The sequence below is a fragment of the Pempheris klunzingeri genome, chromosome 5 (genome assembly GCF_042242105.1).
Source record: "Pempheris klunzingeri isolate RE-2024b chromosome 5, fPemKlu1.hap1, whole genome shotgun sequence".
NCBI lineage: Eukaryota > Metazoa > Chordata > Actinopteri > Acropomatiformes > Pempheridae > Pempheris > Pempheris klunzingeri.
Window position 1 is genome coordinate 21,836,697 of NC_092016.1, and position 14,809 is coordinate 21,851,505.

The following is a 14,809-nucleotide window of genomic DNA, read 5'->3' on the forward strand; positions in this document are numbered from 1 at the left end:
GTGGCAAGTCAGAGTTAGGACAGGGGTGAGGGAGGAGGATGGAAGGGCTGAACGACAGTGGCAAGGAAACAGTGAAAGTAGTGCAGAGACGCATTTATCAGGCCATTTATCCACCTCAAAGTCAAACTTAAAAATAAAATCCATTTGTTTGTTTTAATTATGGTACTCTTTAGCCAAGTTTTTGCTTTTTCAGGACGGAGGAAGAAACACACGCATGCAGGCAACCCACATAGTTGTTCCACCACTCTCTTAATGACACCTCTGACTGTACAATGTATTCCAGTCATGCCCTTCCATGTCTTCCCAGAGCCTTGGAGACACAATCGCACGCACACACTGTTAGGCAAGTAGCTCTGCTTGTCACCTTACGTGTTTAAACGCCACAGTTTGAGCCAGGCTGGTGAGAGGAGGGGGTGGTGGTGCTGCTAGTGGTGTGGGGCTGCTTTTGTCAGCTCTCCCACTGCTACATTACCAAGCCCTATCCTATTCAGCTGCAGGCCCCCCAAAAATCGGTCCTAATGACTCTGAGCAGTATTCTTACGACACAAAAAAGGCTTTGTATACATTGTGCCAGGGAGAGTAATGTGATATAGTGAGGTATCAAGTCCATTTCCAAGTCTTTTATTAACATAGTGTTCATATAGATGGTAGGATATAGAATATAGAAGTGTGTGTGTGTGTGTGTGTGTGTGTGTGTGTGTGTATATGTGTGTGTGTGGCGCTGGTGGTCTCCCAAGCAGACAACAGAGTTTGGAAGAGAGGGGGGGAAGGAATTGCTCTGAGATGACATCAGAGCCACAAGCGCAGTCGAGGCTGTGGCCACAGAGACCTCAGCAGGAGGGTCTGGTTGTGTGTTTGGCTCAGACTGAATGGCTGCAGCACTGTGGCCCTTCCTCCCTTTGAGTTTCTGCACATTAATGAACCCGACCGTCTGCATGGAGGGACAGCAGGACCAGCTTTCACACCGACTGCTGCCCTGGCTCACATCCTGCAAACCTTTCTCTGAGGCTTTCCTTCCCAGCTCTCTGAACAACACCAACAAGTCAAGATGGAGCAAACCCTGACAAACATTACATCACTTTCATTACGCCATAATATCACTGCCTCAGAATTTCAACAGACCTGTGCTCTGACTCTTACACCTGGATGACAGACAGTCAGTGACAGTGTTGGTTCCTCTAACAAGACATTTCTCCAACTAAAATTGATTGACTTCAATTGCATTCCCCTCTTAAACCCTTAAATGACAATGCAACTGCTTCTACTGCTGACTTTTTGTCTGCTTTTACTTCTTACTCGACTTCTTGCCAACCGGGCTTAAACTTGACTGGTGGACAGTTTGTCTGTTTTCGCACCAAACAGCCAATGTACTGACAGCACTGTATGCTAGCGAGCAACAGGCGCCCGAGGCTGATACACGTCTAATCACGTCTTCACATTGACTTTGAATGCATTTGTACTGAACACAGTTACCCTTCAAATGACACAGCAACTACTTTTAGTGCTTACACCTCAACTGCTACGCCAAACCCTTTTAGTGCTTTAATTTCAACACCCATACAAGATTTAACATGCAAACAAGACATTTCTTACTATATGCTGAAAACTGCGATGTTCTTCTGAAAATGTACCCTTTTCTCATTCCACTCTTTTTCAGTCCCTCTGACACTCTTTTTTTCCGTCTCTCCTGTGCTCATGTCTACCAGGTGTTCTACATCGTTCCATGGCCTGTCATCCAGATGAGGACACCATCAGACCTCTGGCACTCTTTTTCCAAACACACCGTTTCCTTCTGTTAGACTGGATAATAACATGGAACTTGTTTAACCAACTTCAATAAAAAGTTTAGTGTTTGATTTGTGTTCTGCCTCTGCTCACTTGAGGGGCTGCCGTGACCGAGCTGACCCTACCCCCCAGCCTGTAATCTTAAGCTCACATCCGTCACGGTGACCCCTGACCCTGCCTTTCACCGCAAATCATGTGACCAGCCTAACATTTAAAAGCTGTCCGCTGCTAATATTCACCTCTTGTAATGTGAAAACTCAACCTGTCTACAGGTTCTTTAAAGTAGTTCTTCTGAGAGAAGATCTGCTGGAGGGACATACATCTTATAGTGGAGCAGGAAGGATGACCTTGTCTAATCACTGGAGAGTCTAATGACAGGCTTTGCAGTGCCAAAATGTGAACTGCTCTTTCCATCTCTGCACCCAATTGGGAAAATAACTCAGAATAAGTCTCCAAAGTATAAAAGACCAAAAATATGACAAGAAACTAGTAGTTAATGGCTCCCGAGAAAGCAATGCTATCTGCGTCTTCAAGAATTATTTTAGTTAAAGAATAATTTGTTATTTCACCTTTAAGCTGGCAGCAGACAGAGCGGACTTTACATTTGTATATCAAGGATGAACAGCGGGATAGGACTACAATAGACGCCGACACCGTTGTGTTACACGTCACGCCCGTCACGCCTCTTTTGCCTCCTATCTAAAAATCACAAAGTGGGGCAGTATTATGTTGGCGTTGCTTGGTTCAGTGTAAAAAAAAACAAAAAAAAAAAACAAAGCCAGTTTAAGGGCAAGTCTTCTTTACAGCCATATTGCAAGATCTCTAAAATCAGTTAGTGCTCATCTGTGTATAGAGGATCCACGCAGACAGACGAACACAAAAACACCCAGACACTTCACACTTATCAGGTGAACATGAGAGGAATGCAGGCTTGGTTGGGGTTCCATGGTGTGGGATTAGGGTGAGTGTGAGTGAGTGTGTGAGAGGGCGAACTGAAGGAAGGCTGCACCTCTGTCCACACAAGAAAATAAAGCCAGCTACAGCCCAGGGAGGTGACCGTTATCATACTGGCTCATGCAAATACCACGACAATGGAGTGCAGCAGAGTTCAGCCGTGTAGCCTCTTGTGAGTCAATGTGGCTGATAACGTGCCTCCCTGCGGACCGAGGCTTTCCAGTCAGTGAAAACCTATTGTGTCAAGGTGAAAGGACTAATAAGAGGGAATGCAAATGCTAATGAGTTTTCATTCAACCATGATAACGTGTTTACATTTAGTTAATAAAGCAGTCAAGACTGAAAATTAGGTTTAATCAACAACCAGTTAATTGCTGTAAGATGGTATTTCTGATCAACACCATGTTGTAACATGCAAACATGAAGTGAATGACGTAGTGGTAAAAAAATGTATGGCATTGAATGATGACTTTCTTAGTAACACAACTGTGTTATCACATCAGGGTGTTGAATCAGCCTGTTTGGGCTTATTTTTCAATTAAACTGTTGCTTGCTTAACACCCTTTACATCCAAGTACATTTCAATAAAAGAACATTTGTGTAAAAATGATTTAAAAAAAGGGCCACATCAGAACTTTTTTAGTCAAAAACATGGCTTAATTTAGACTTTTTTAGACCATAATCAGACCATTAGCACACAACATGCAGAGGTACAGTTCCATTTCATACGCTCCAGTGAGCTCATCACATTCAGAGGACATTCATCATGCTTGGCTGAATGACAGCATCTAAAAGTCCCAAGTACACAACTCAAAGTGTCCATCTTTGTGAATACAAACCAACGTATTTAATTCTGTTTATTTTATCCTGGACATTAACTACTTACACCTATGGCTTGTAACACACAGACAGTGTCAGAGAAAGTGGGATAACAGCAAAATAACATAATGAGCTATAAAGGAGTGGAATTATACAGCAAAATGATACTCACCAGCCAAAGAAGCAAAGCTCAAAAGATCCCTTTACAGACTTGCACTGCAGAAAATTAGGCATCTAATCTATTTTGAAGGCTACTCTCATTCCTTATCCTATCAACTCACTCCACTCACTTGTAAAATATATCTGAACTGGCTCTTTTGACCACCTGCTTCAACTCTGTGCTCAAGAGTCTTGACTCCTTTTTTTTTTTTCCTGCTTCTTTTTGTGTCCCCTGTTCCCTCCTCTCTTATTTAGCCCACCTCCTTTGCATCCCTCTCATTATTCTCCCTCCCTCCCCTCTGTGCCTCAGCCTGCAAGGTGGGAATTGGGAAAACCCCAAAACACTTGAGGAATCCTGTCGCTTTCTGACTGCCTGTATCGACCTCAAAAAATGACTCGTTTCTGTTTCACCCTCAAGGTTTTGTCTGACATACAAACCCTGAAATATGGTACTGAGACACACACTCACCTGTGTTGGAGAAAAGGAGCACAACGGGCAGTTAGGAAACAAAGAATGAATTGATATCATCTAACAACCCCACACTGAGGCCACTCCCCTATTCCTTCTCTCTCACTATCTATAACCACTCCCGTAAAGTTCTGTATTATTACCCCCTGACCCAGTATCATGTTCAGCTGCCTATCAGGGCAGGGGCACCACCCTCCCCCCTCTTACCTCCCTTCTTGCAGCCCAGTCTCAGTTAAGCTCACACTCCTGCATGGCCGCTTGTCCATGGACTACTTTAACCCTTTTCCTGGTTCACCAGCTCAGCCAGCTGTAAGCCTATTTGAGTAGACACGTACATGCACACACAATTTTTCTCTCCCTCTCTCTCTCTCAAACACACACACACACACTATCACTCCACCCCCGGCTGGCTGCCATGTCTGTACCCCATGCCTGAAGGGCCAAGACCAACCCTCTATAGAAAAGCTTTTAATTAGATAACAGTGAGAGGAAGAAAAAAAAAAAGTGGAGCGGAGGGAGATCTAAAATGGGGAGGGTGGTTAGTGGGGGGGCAGAGGGGGGGAGTGTTGAGTAATGTCATTAGACTACGGCTGGCTTTAAGGAATCTCCATTTCTGGAGCCTAGAGGCAGATCAATATGAAGACAGAGTGCAGAGAACGGCTGCTGGCAGCACTTCCCTCCTCCAACAGGAGAGGCTTGCCTGGAATTAAGAGAATTCTGAAAATCCCATTTTGGAGAAAGGCCGGGCGTCACTCACTCAGCTTGGACCTCTGTGTCCTGACTTATCTAATACGTCTCACCCCTCATCAATCTTTTGTTCAGACAGATCTTAAACATAACAAGCACACACAAAACTAATGAGGTCCTTCCTTTAAGATAGTTGGCAAGGATATTATCTAATTGGTGTGCAATTACCCACCCTAAGTGCAAATATGCATGTCTCAAACACACACCCTCCTAGTAACCTAATAATTAACTAGGAATGGAAAGCGCCAAAAGAGGTCTTCATTGTCTCAGACCAGGGGAACTACATGGAACAAAGAATAATGAGGTATACAGTGAAAAAAAATTAAGCCCTGCCAAACCCCCCCCCCCCCCCCAAACCTCAAGTTCCACACATACCAGACGCTTACTTTCCCCAACCAGCTGACAGCTCTTTCTACAAATGGCTCTGTGACTACAACAAATGATACCAATGATAATGTTCAACCTTTTTAATGTGCTGCAAGGACGGGTCTATTGTTTACATGGAGTGTGTGCTTGACTACAGCTATGGCTGAAGATGCATAAATGCATGAGCGCTCCATACAAGCGAAGGCGTTTTTAATTCCATGGTAGCCTTTTCCACAAACCCAGCTTCTGCAGTGCTAGCCAAACCCAACATGCCCATAATAAGCGACGACACACAGGGAAACCAAAACATTGTGTCAGAAATAGAACTCAAGGGCCACTACTCCTGGCATAGCTGCGGGGACCCAATAAAGCTGAAATGTCACCCACATTATACATAGCACAAAGGATGGGAAGGGAGGGATCAATCACTCATTGTGAGCTTCCACAGCAAATTAACCTTTAAGTAAATACGTGACGCTGATGCTTAAACACAGAGACTCTATACATACCCAACAGCTTTTAACATGTAATGCCTTCAGGATTAGCACTACTCCAATAACCATCTAAGAGCAGCAGACAGTTAACATTCTCCAGGAGTTATCTATACTACGGCATAACATGGATGGTCCAAGACTCTTCTACATAGTCCACTAAGGATTAAGAATCCCATCAGTGTTTAACTTGCACAGCACCATCTGTTGCACACTGCCACAGAACTGCCACAGCTGCCACAGTTTCATAAATAATGAAAATTCAATTATGAATCGATCCATAAAGCTGGGCCAAGAGGCACACATGATGTTACATCCCCTTTAGAATCAATCATACTTTGCACAAGGCTGCTTTACACATGTTTGCTCATGCACCTGAGAAAAGACGACAAACTCAAAGCAACAAGTTAACTTAAGTTTGAGGGGTTTTTCCTACGCACCACACTGCAGGCAGGACCGACACATATGGCACATTTTGTTTTTCTTTTATTAACTGTAGGTGTAGATTGTGAAACCTAGCTTACTAAAAATTTGAGAGGTGTCGGTGAGAAATGCGGGGTTTTACCAAAAGAATGTAGTTTCCACTGTGCTACAGCTGTACCAGCATGTAGTATTACATACGCTTTTAACAAGTCTGCCACAAAAGGATTTTTCAGACTGAAATGAGATAATGAACCACCAGATTTGGACCAAATAAAACCCTAGTTTTTATATATCAATAATGAAATCCTATACCAAGAATTACTTCCATCTAGATCCATTAGCTAGACTACAGCTACACGTAACATCAGAAGCAGCAACTGAAGGAGCACTGCTGTCAAGTGCCCTGAAAAAATGAGAACACTACTTGCTGTTAGGATCTCTTCCTGATGAGAGGCCCCACTGTAGGACAAGTTACAGGAGCATGCAGGGGTCTACAGTAGAACAAACAGAGCTGTTCGCACAGAGACGCCTTTAATCGTCACTGAGGAACATGATCTATTAAGATAAATGAAAAATTAAAGATTCTATTTGTTATAGATTATAAATGTGCCTGTGTTAGCCAAAAGGATCATTTAACTACAGTTAACATCAATAAAAAGGTCAAAACCAGGTCTCATTTACACTGTGAGGTTCGATCTCCACTGCAAGAAAGACTCTGATGGAGGTATTAAGTTTAATAGAAACACATTCACCTGTGGACTTCTAAAGAGACAGCAGGCAAGCTTTTATACTGCCATCAAGAAAGTTTGGCTAAACAAGTAAAAAAAAAACAAAACGTAATGATATGCGACTACTCACCAAGAACAGGACGGAGTACATGGCATTACAGCACATGAAACAAGGTTCCAGTTTGCCCCTCTGGCACATCTACTGTGTACAGTCTGGCACAGCACACAGGGACTCACACTGCCTTGCAGATGCAGTAAGCAATTGGCCTTAAAGGCAAATAAATACAAAGGAAAGGAAAGTCAGCAAACTTAAAAATTCTAAAATCTGTAGCACAGAGTGACTGGGTGCCTCGTGGGGAGTTGAGAATGCGAGACATTACGGACATAGGAAACAGTGCCAGAGAGGCCCTTCCAGCTGTTTTTCAAGAAACTAGAAACACCAAGGTCATGAACCTTCCAGCTGCATGGATACAGTTAATACAGCATTGCATAGAGGACTGACAGACATATGGACATCAACAGGTCCATCTCCCTTTTCCAGCTGTTGTCAGAGCAGGAGTGGCCCCAAGGCATAATGATTAATGCCTCAGTCAAATGCTACACAAACCAGATGGTAAGGATGGAAGAGAAGGGCAAAGTCCTCTCTCTCTCCCTCTCTAACTAGTGGCATAGACATGAAGGCTTGAACCCACACACACCCACACACACACACACACACACACACAGTGACGCTCCACATATACTTAATCTTGTGCGCACAAACAACATTTATTTCATTTTAAATTTCCTTCCCACAGTCATGAAGCACTCTGCAGTGGGATTGTAACCATATCTAATGTAGCCTTTGCTTCAAAAAACATAAAAAGCTGCATAAAAACACAACTACACAATAGGAAGGGTTTTTAAAACCTCACTATCTTTGTGTACCCAACCCATAAATGCTGACTAAAAGGCGGAAGGCCACTCAGGCTTTGTGGCAAAATAAGAAATGTCAATCATCAGCCCCACAAGACGAAAGGCCTGCCTACAAAAGAAACATGTAATCAGGACAAATGGTTCCTTGCTTCATTTTAATCATGTCCTGTAAACCTTGAACAGGATACTCGATATCAAGGCTGTGTGCATCTGTGTGTGTGTGTGTTTCTGCACGCACGTGCAAGAGCAGGCGCCTTCTCACACACACACGTCAGCTGCAGGGACCCATCGTGGCTGGTCCCCTGAGCCTGCTGTATGAAACATTTCTGACAAAACATTGAAGTGGCAGGAGGAGACATTAAAACACACACACACACATATTGACTCAAATCATAAGCTTGATCCTTTCACAAGGCACAGAGCATCTCACGTATCAAAGGACTCCCTCAAACACTCAATAGCATCCCTTTCAGCTTGCTACATGAAAGAGAACACTGTGGTGTCTTATAATATGCCGTTTTCCCATTCACAGGGCCAAACTTCAAAAGAGGGCTAAATCAAGCTGAAGAGCTTTCACTGTCCCCTTGGCTCGGTGTTTCCTGGTAGCCTCAGTGAGAAATTATCAGGAGGTGGCAGGGTCATTCATAATTTGGCACACTAAACGCCTCTCCAGATTTGCTCTTTCTAGATCTGCCACTTCATACACTGTCTGGGGTTTCTCTGACTTGCAGAGAGAGTCACAGAGGGTGTGAATATGTATTGCAAACATCTGGCCAAGTCCTTATCACCATGGGAAAGTGGCTCAGGACAAGCCTGTGTTATCCCTGCTCCAGGGCCTATACTTGTCTCATCTGGACTTCAACGGTGGTTAAGCAGCCATGTCAAAGTAGTGCTTCTCATATATGGGGAATTACGGGAAAGTGATGGGCTCATTTTCCCGTCTGTAAAGTCTTTTTTCCTGAGAGCTGGACCTGCGGCTGTTTTGCTTTCAATGCCACGCAGTCTCCTCCTCACTTGAGACATGTGGGCAGAACTAAGTAAAGTCAGTAAATTCAATCAGGCTGGCAGAGGGGGCAGTGTGAAACAATGCAAACAGACTCAGACTGTTGGGTCTGGTGTTTTCTCTCGCCAAAAAGGAAGGGAGTGCTGCCATATTAGCGATGAGTAACTTGTTTTTTGTCTAAAGCACTCAGAGTTGATTAGGGAGTACCCAGGCTTACATTCAACAACACTGCCAAGAACCTTGCTACTGCTGCCCAACAACGTGGGCATGAGTTGTGTGTGTGTGTGTGTGTGTGTGTGTGTGTGTGTAACCCTATGATCCACACATCTGATAACTAAAATCTTTCATCCAGTTAAAAGAGTTTGTTAAAAATGAGAAAGTGACGTCTTGAGACAGTAAGAAAGGGCTGAAATGTTTTTATGTGTAGCCAACAGCAGGTGCTTATGGAAAACTCAGAGCAGAAGCAGCGATATTGTAGTTTTTCCATTCCACATATTCTTCCTCCATGTCAAAATCTGGTGCCCACATTACCCAAAATGCACACGATTCAGGTGTGTTATGCTAGTATTGGCTAATGCAGCCTCAAGCCAGAGACAGAGTTCTGATAAGATCACTTATTTCTAACTTCACACCCTCAGACTTTTCTCATTTTCAAACTAGTCTTCAGCCTCAACCTGAGGCAATTTATCAGAATTTGCAAAAGAGGCTTAATACAACTTTTCAACACTGGCTCCTCAAGACGTGCAAACGCACACTGATGTGTAAAATAGGTGAAGTTCACCTTGAAAAAGGGTTTACAACTATATTATGAGCCCCAGTAAGGTCTCAAGGACGGTCCTGATTATGTGTGATGCAGACCCAATGCACTGGTGATGTGATGTAAAGGAGGCGCAGGAGACAAACACTCACCGGTGCAGCACAAACGAGGCAAAATTACACAGTTTTGGGTGCTGATTCTTACAAGACAGTCACAGTAATTAGTGTAATTCCCATTATTGTCAGAAATGTTGGGTCATAATGGAATAATGTGATTGCACAAAAAGACACAGTGTCCGTGTACCATTTATCCACGTTTCACAGAAACAGGAGAAAGATAAACATCAGCAGACAGAAATGACCAAATGAAGGCCACAGATATATTCCCTTAGTTTACGAAATGATTCTGTTTTTATTAGTATTTTACTCATTGTGTTACAGAGCATTTAAGTTTGAATGACAAAAATACAGAGCAGCAAATTAGGATTAAAGAGAAAAGCAGTCGGCCAAGCACGCCCCTAGAGAACTGAACCAGTGCCAACCACCCACACACTTTGGCATGGAGCGATTTCATGCCAAACTGAAGAGAAGATGGGGAATATTCATGTCTCTAATCAAACCAGACACAGAACACAGACAACAATTAAAAAGGTAGCCAAGATCTCAAGAGAGGTCCTAAGAGGTCTCTGACCCTGACAGACTCTCAGCCGTGCACATCATACTGTCAGAGGACCTGAATGTGTGAGCCCAGCTTTCATGGTGACAGAGAGGTGTTAGTAAGTTGTTCCATATTTTTAAACTGCCGATAGATATTTCACAAACGCTGAATGAACTTCAGGTGCAACAAACGACTTGTAGTTTCAATCATATCCCTCTTGAATCAAAGTCTTCTTTGTCATAGCATGAAAAGGAAGCTGGCTGGTAAAATTCCCAGCAACAACTGTGAGAAAGCAGCCATAATGTCAAAAACAAAGAAAAAGCTGAATGATAACAATGTCACAGAGGTGACATTCTTCGGTGGTAGGGTAGCCGTCATCTTTTCTTTTAGCTTTGGCCCATTAGGGGAGCCTGTAAGCGGCCTTTCTCTCTGGCCCAGCTGGCTGCGGAGCACTATTACAGGGAAACTGTTTGGACTTTGACCCCGCAGCCTGCAGAGAGCTGGGAAAAACTTTTGCACTCTTCTGCTTCCTGTCGATGGGAGATCCAGGAACCAGACAGACTGCTTAATATTCAGCCCTTTCCCCCGCTGTTTGTGAGTTATGGTGGTCTAATAGTGTTCATTCCAGCACTTGCAAGATTTTCCCAGTCTGGGAGCAGGTGCTGTGTTGTTTTCCACTGGTAGCAGTTGTCCTCAAGGGAAAAACATACAGACCAAAAAAAAAAAAAAAAAAAAAGAGTAACAACTTTCTTTTACCATTACCCCCTCGCGCCCCCCCCGCCGCCCTTCTATTTCAATAAATGAGCTCAGTGTTTTTACAATTATTAGCACTTGAGGGACACATTCACTTCAGCAGTACATGTACACGGCCCAAGTGGTTTGAATGTTTGCCTAAAGTTAATGGCAAAATGCACCACGCAGATCTGACAAATGAATTCCTGCTACATTAGAGTTCATGCAGAGACAAAAGGAAATGGAGGCAGCGAGCATGGATTCTGTCAATATAACCAACAGCTCAAATTTCATAAAACCCCAAGGCAATTGGTCCGACTTCAACGCAGACAAGGTTTCATCCAGACAGAAAATCAAAAAAAGTAAATAATACTTTGTATAGTGCTTACAATTGACTAGGAAAAATCTCCAGGGACATACACTCCAAAAACTATAGAAAAACACAGTTTAGGCCTTGAAAGCACCACAATTTAACAAGTCAGACTTAGCGAGGCCATAATAGTTCAAACCTGAAAGCAATGTAAAGATGGGAGCCATAAAACAGCGCTTTCCCACTGAAGTGAGTGTCTCCTGCACCTCTCTGATGTGAGGGACAACCATTGTACAGATCGCATACCTGTGATTGTTCATGGCTACACATGATACCAGTGCGACAGCAGCACACAATGCTTTGAAGAGGACACAGACAGAGCTTAAGAGAAAGAACCCCCCGCCTTAGAAAAACCTTCCAGCAAAAGCTCTTTAGGCCCTCCCCATTATGAGGAGGTAGCTTACAAAAAGAAAAAAAGAAAAATTCACACCCACCACATAATCCACCACCTGTCTTCAGAAAACATATGCAGCAGTCGAGTGTAACTCATTGAGAAACCAGGTACACGTGGAAAGCACAGAGAGCACTCCGGGTCTGCGATAAACAGCCTACGACTGATTAAAACGGCAAAGCCTTCAGTCTGCCTAAGTAGCTTGGTGTACTTGACGGTGGGTGATTATCCTGCGCTTGGCTTGGGGGTATATTAAACTGTCGGAGAGCAGTTAGAGAACAGCCAGCTGGTCCAGCCAAAGCATCGTGGGTGAAGAAGCATTTCTATCACTGTGGAGCAGATGAGCTCTGCAAACCGCTCCTGGGGCAACACATGGAAAGCAGTGAGCGCTACGAGTGGCTGCCCTGAGATCAGCCTCGCTAGTCGCACCATAATGACTACTAGTTGCCAGATCATCAGGTTGGTTATCCTTCTGGATGATGTTTCTGCGGTACACTCCAGGGATCTCACATGGAAACTAGTTTTAAGAATACCAGCAAAGGATCAACTAGATTTTGTGTCACCTGAAAGGGGGAAAAAAAAAACTTAGTTTCACAGTTGTTATGACTGAAGTAAATAGTTGAGGAGAGAGGAGCTGCTGGGGCCAAAGGGGCTAAAGAGAAGAGTCTATTTTCCAGGGTAGAATGAATGACACACTTGAGCAGTCCATGGAGAGGGGAAAGAGGTCTTTGTGTAATGGCAGAGTCACGGTCATAGTAACAATGAAAGTCCCTCTGTCATGGGTTAGAGCTGTTTAACCTTTTGATCCTCTTCCCTCTTAATGTGGCATTTGAATATTGAGGGTTCAAGCCAAAGAACCACATTCACAAAAAAAGAAACCCCACTCATGGAAACTTAAAGCTTTTAACTGCAGCTTGCTGGAGATGGAGTCGACTTAGCTTAAAAAAATGTTTACATTCCTGCCATTGTCTTCTCTAGACAAAGAAATCAAAATTAGAAAGAGGTTTTAAAAAGTGGAAACATGTCAACACTTGTCCACAACGTTCGAGGATTTCCTTTTATATCTTAACTGTGAGTCAAATGATCCCAGTCCAGTAACAGATTTTATCACTAATGAACTCTGTGATTTTTAGGCAGTACCACACAATTAGTAAAGACTATTTGTCCAGTCACCATTAACATCTAGTAAGGACAACATTTCTGGCACCTGTTTCCAGTTATTCCTCCAGAGAATACAGACTCAGTCAGTTAGTAATCAGTGTAAGATGGAAGTTAAAGTTTCCAAGAAGTAGAAGAAGAAGAAGAAGAAGACTGCTTGGAAACAGTGCATTCAATGACTCACCCTTCATCTTCAACTACCACTGCTTAAGTCCTGCTGAGCGAGACCCATCTGTTGTGGTAGGGGTTACACAAACTGGGAGTACTGGTCAGCTATCCAGTATAGAAATGTGGCCTAGTTCAACAGAGGACTGGTTTATTACATTTAGCCTTACATGAGCAATACATGATGTTGTTCATTTGCCAGGAATTGTGTTCACACCTGCATCAGCATGGGCTTGGCTGCAGAAACCTACGAAAACACTTGATGAGCCCATGAACGCAACAACAACAACAACAACCACCACCACCACCATCGCTATCACAACCGATGCCAGCGCCAGTGGGGAGAGTCGGGGGGCAACTTTTCCAAACAGGGTGTCCTGAAACGCCTCCTCCTCCCCCCATAAATCCATGTGTCAAAACAGCGGGGTTCTCGCCAGCACAGCGCCAAATGTTTACAGCGAATTAGACGACGGCTTTCGTGTGGACCCAGGAGGCTGCGTCCGTGGGTGAAGCCTGTAAAGTTATTGCCACCATGGCACTTGGCACCACATCAGTGCGCAGGCAGCCCGCTGGTACGGCTGCAGTCCCCGACGGAGAGTGGAAAAACTTCCAGAAAGCACCACGCTGCTGCCGCTGCTGGACCCCGGCTAACCACACACACCTTCCAGCCGCAGACACAGACACACACACGTCCATTTTCAGCTCGGCTAAATCACCGCTTTTTTTCTGGCGTCGTGTGAAAGAGGCTCGAAACCAGCGGTACACGGTCGAAATGTGGACCCGCTGTCTGCGGTTTGGACGCGGTAAAGAAAGCAGCCACACACATTAATACAATAAGTTTTAACCCGCACGGCGTCCATTAAGTTACAAAGTACAGCCCGAGGTGTGTGTGTCTCCTAAAGCAGGCTAGCTGAAGAAGCGCCGTGTGTGTGCAGTGAGGATATTTTACCACTGAAGGGGTCTCTTTGGCGCAAACTTTACCTTAAGTTACGAGCAGCTCCGGGAAATCCGCGCAGCAACTTACTCGCTCCCGACGTACCGCTGTTGCCCAACTTGTGGAGAGGCACACACACACCAGCTGTGGCGGCCGCCGGCAAGCCAGGCGCAATGACGGCCACGACTTCCGGTCCCGACTTTCAAAATAAAGGGACCGAGATCACCATAGATTGCGTAAAAGCACCCGCAACGAGCACTTTTTGTCGAATCACTGAGTATAGGACAAAAACTCCCAACAAAATGAATAAGTGATCTAAAAATCACGTGTAGTGAACTCATACGCACATGTTAATGTTCTTTTCAATGTGATTCATAAGAGTGAAGGGACACACGAGGTTTTATTTTTTTAAGCAAAAAATATAACAAGTTCCGGTAGCAGTGTCTGTGACGTGGGAGGAAATGGCTGTAAAGCTTGATGAATAAAAAATAATCAATAGATTAATACATTTGTTTTTTTTTATTTATCTGATAATCATCTGATGTTTATTGCCATTTCTATTAGCCATTTTGCTAGTTGATTTCAGCTGTCGTCCCTTTTTTCTTGCAGAAAGTGCGCTGTCTAGTTTAGTTTGCACATTTTAATATCATAACTGGTTAACTGAAACAGAAATAGCCAGAAAGATGTTTGAAAAGATATATTACCCCCTTCTTCATCATCATGTTCATAAGCTTAAAAGTTGGTCATTGACCATGTATGTCTGTGTACTAGTAATGTCAAGAGGGG

The 14,809-nt window shown here is 43.9% G+C and overlaps 1 protein-coding gene across 1 annotated transcript in view; it reads right to left on the reverse strand.

Moving 5' to 3' along the window:
- Positions 1 to 14,147, reverse strand: part of LOC139201410 (solute carrier family 45 member 3) — a 28,008-nt gene extending 13,861 nt beyond the window's left edge. The window contains exon 1 of the mRNA XM_070830715.1: positions 14,071 to 14,147. The gene's annotated coding sequence lies outside the window, so the exon portion shown is untranslated. The remainder of the gene's footprint in view (positions 1 to 14,070) is intronic.
- Positions 14,148 to 14,809: the final 662 nt, after the last annotated feature.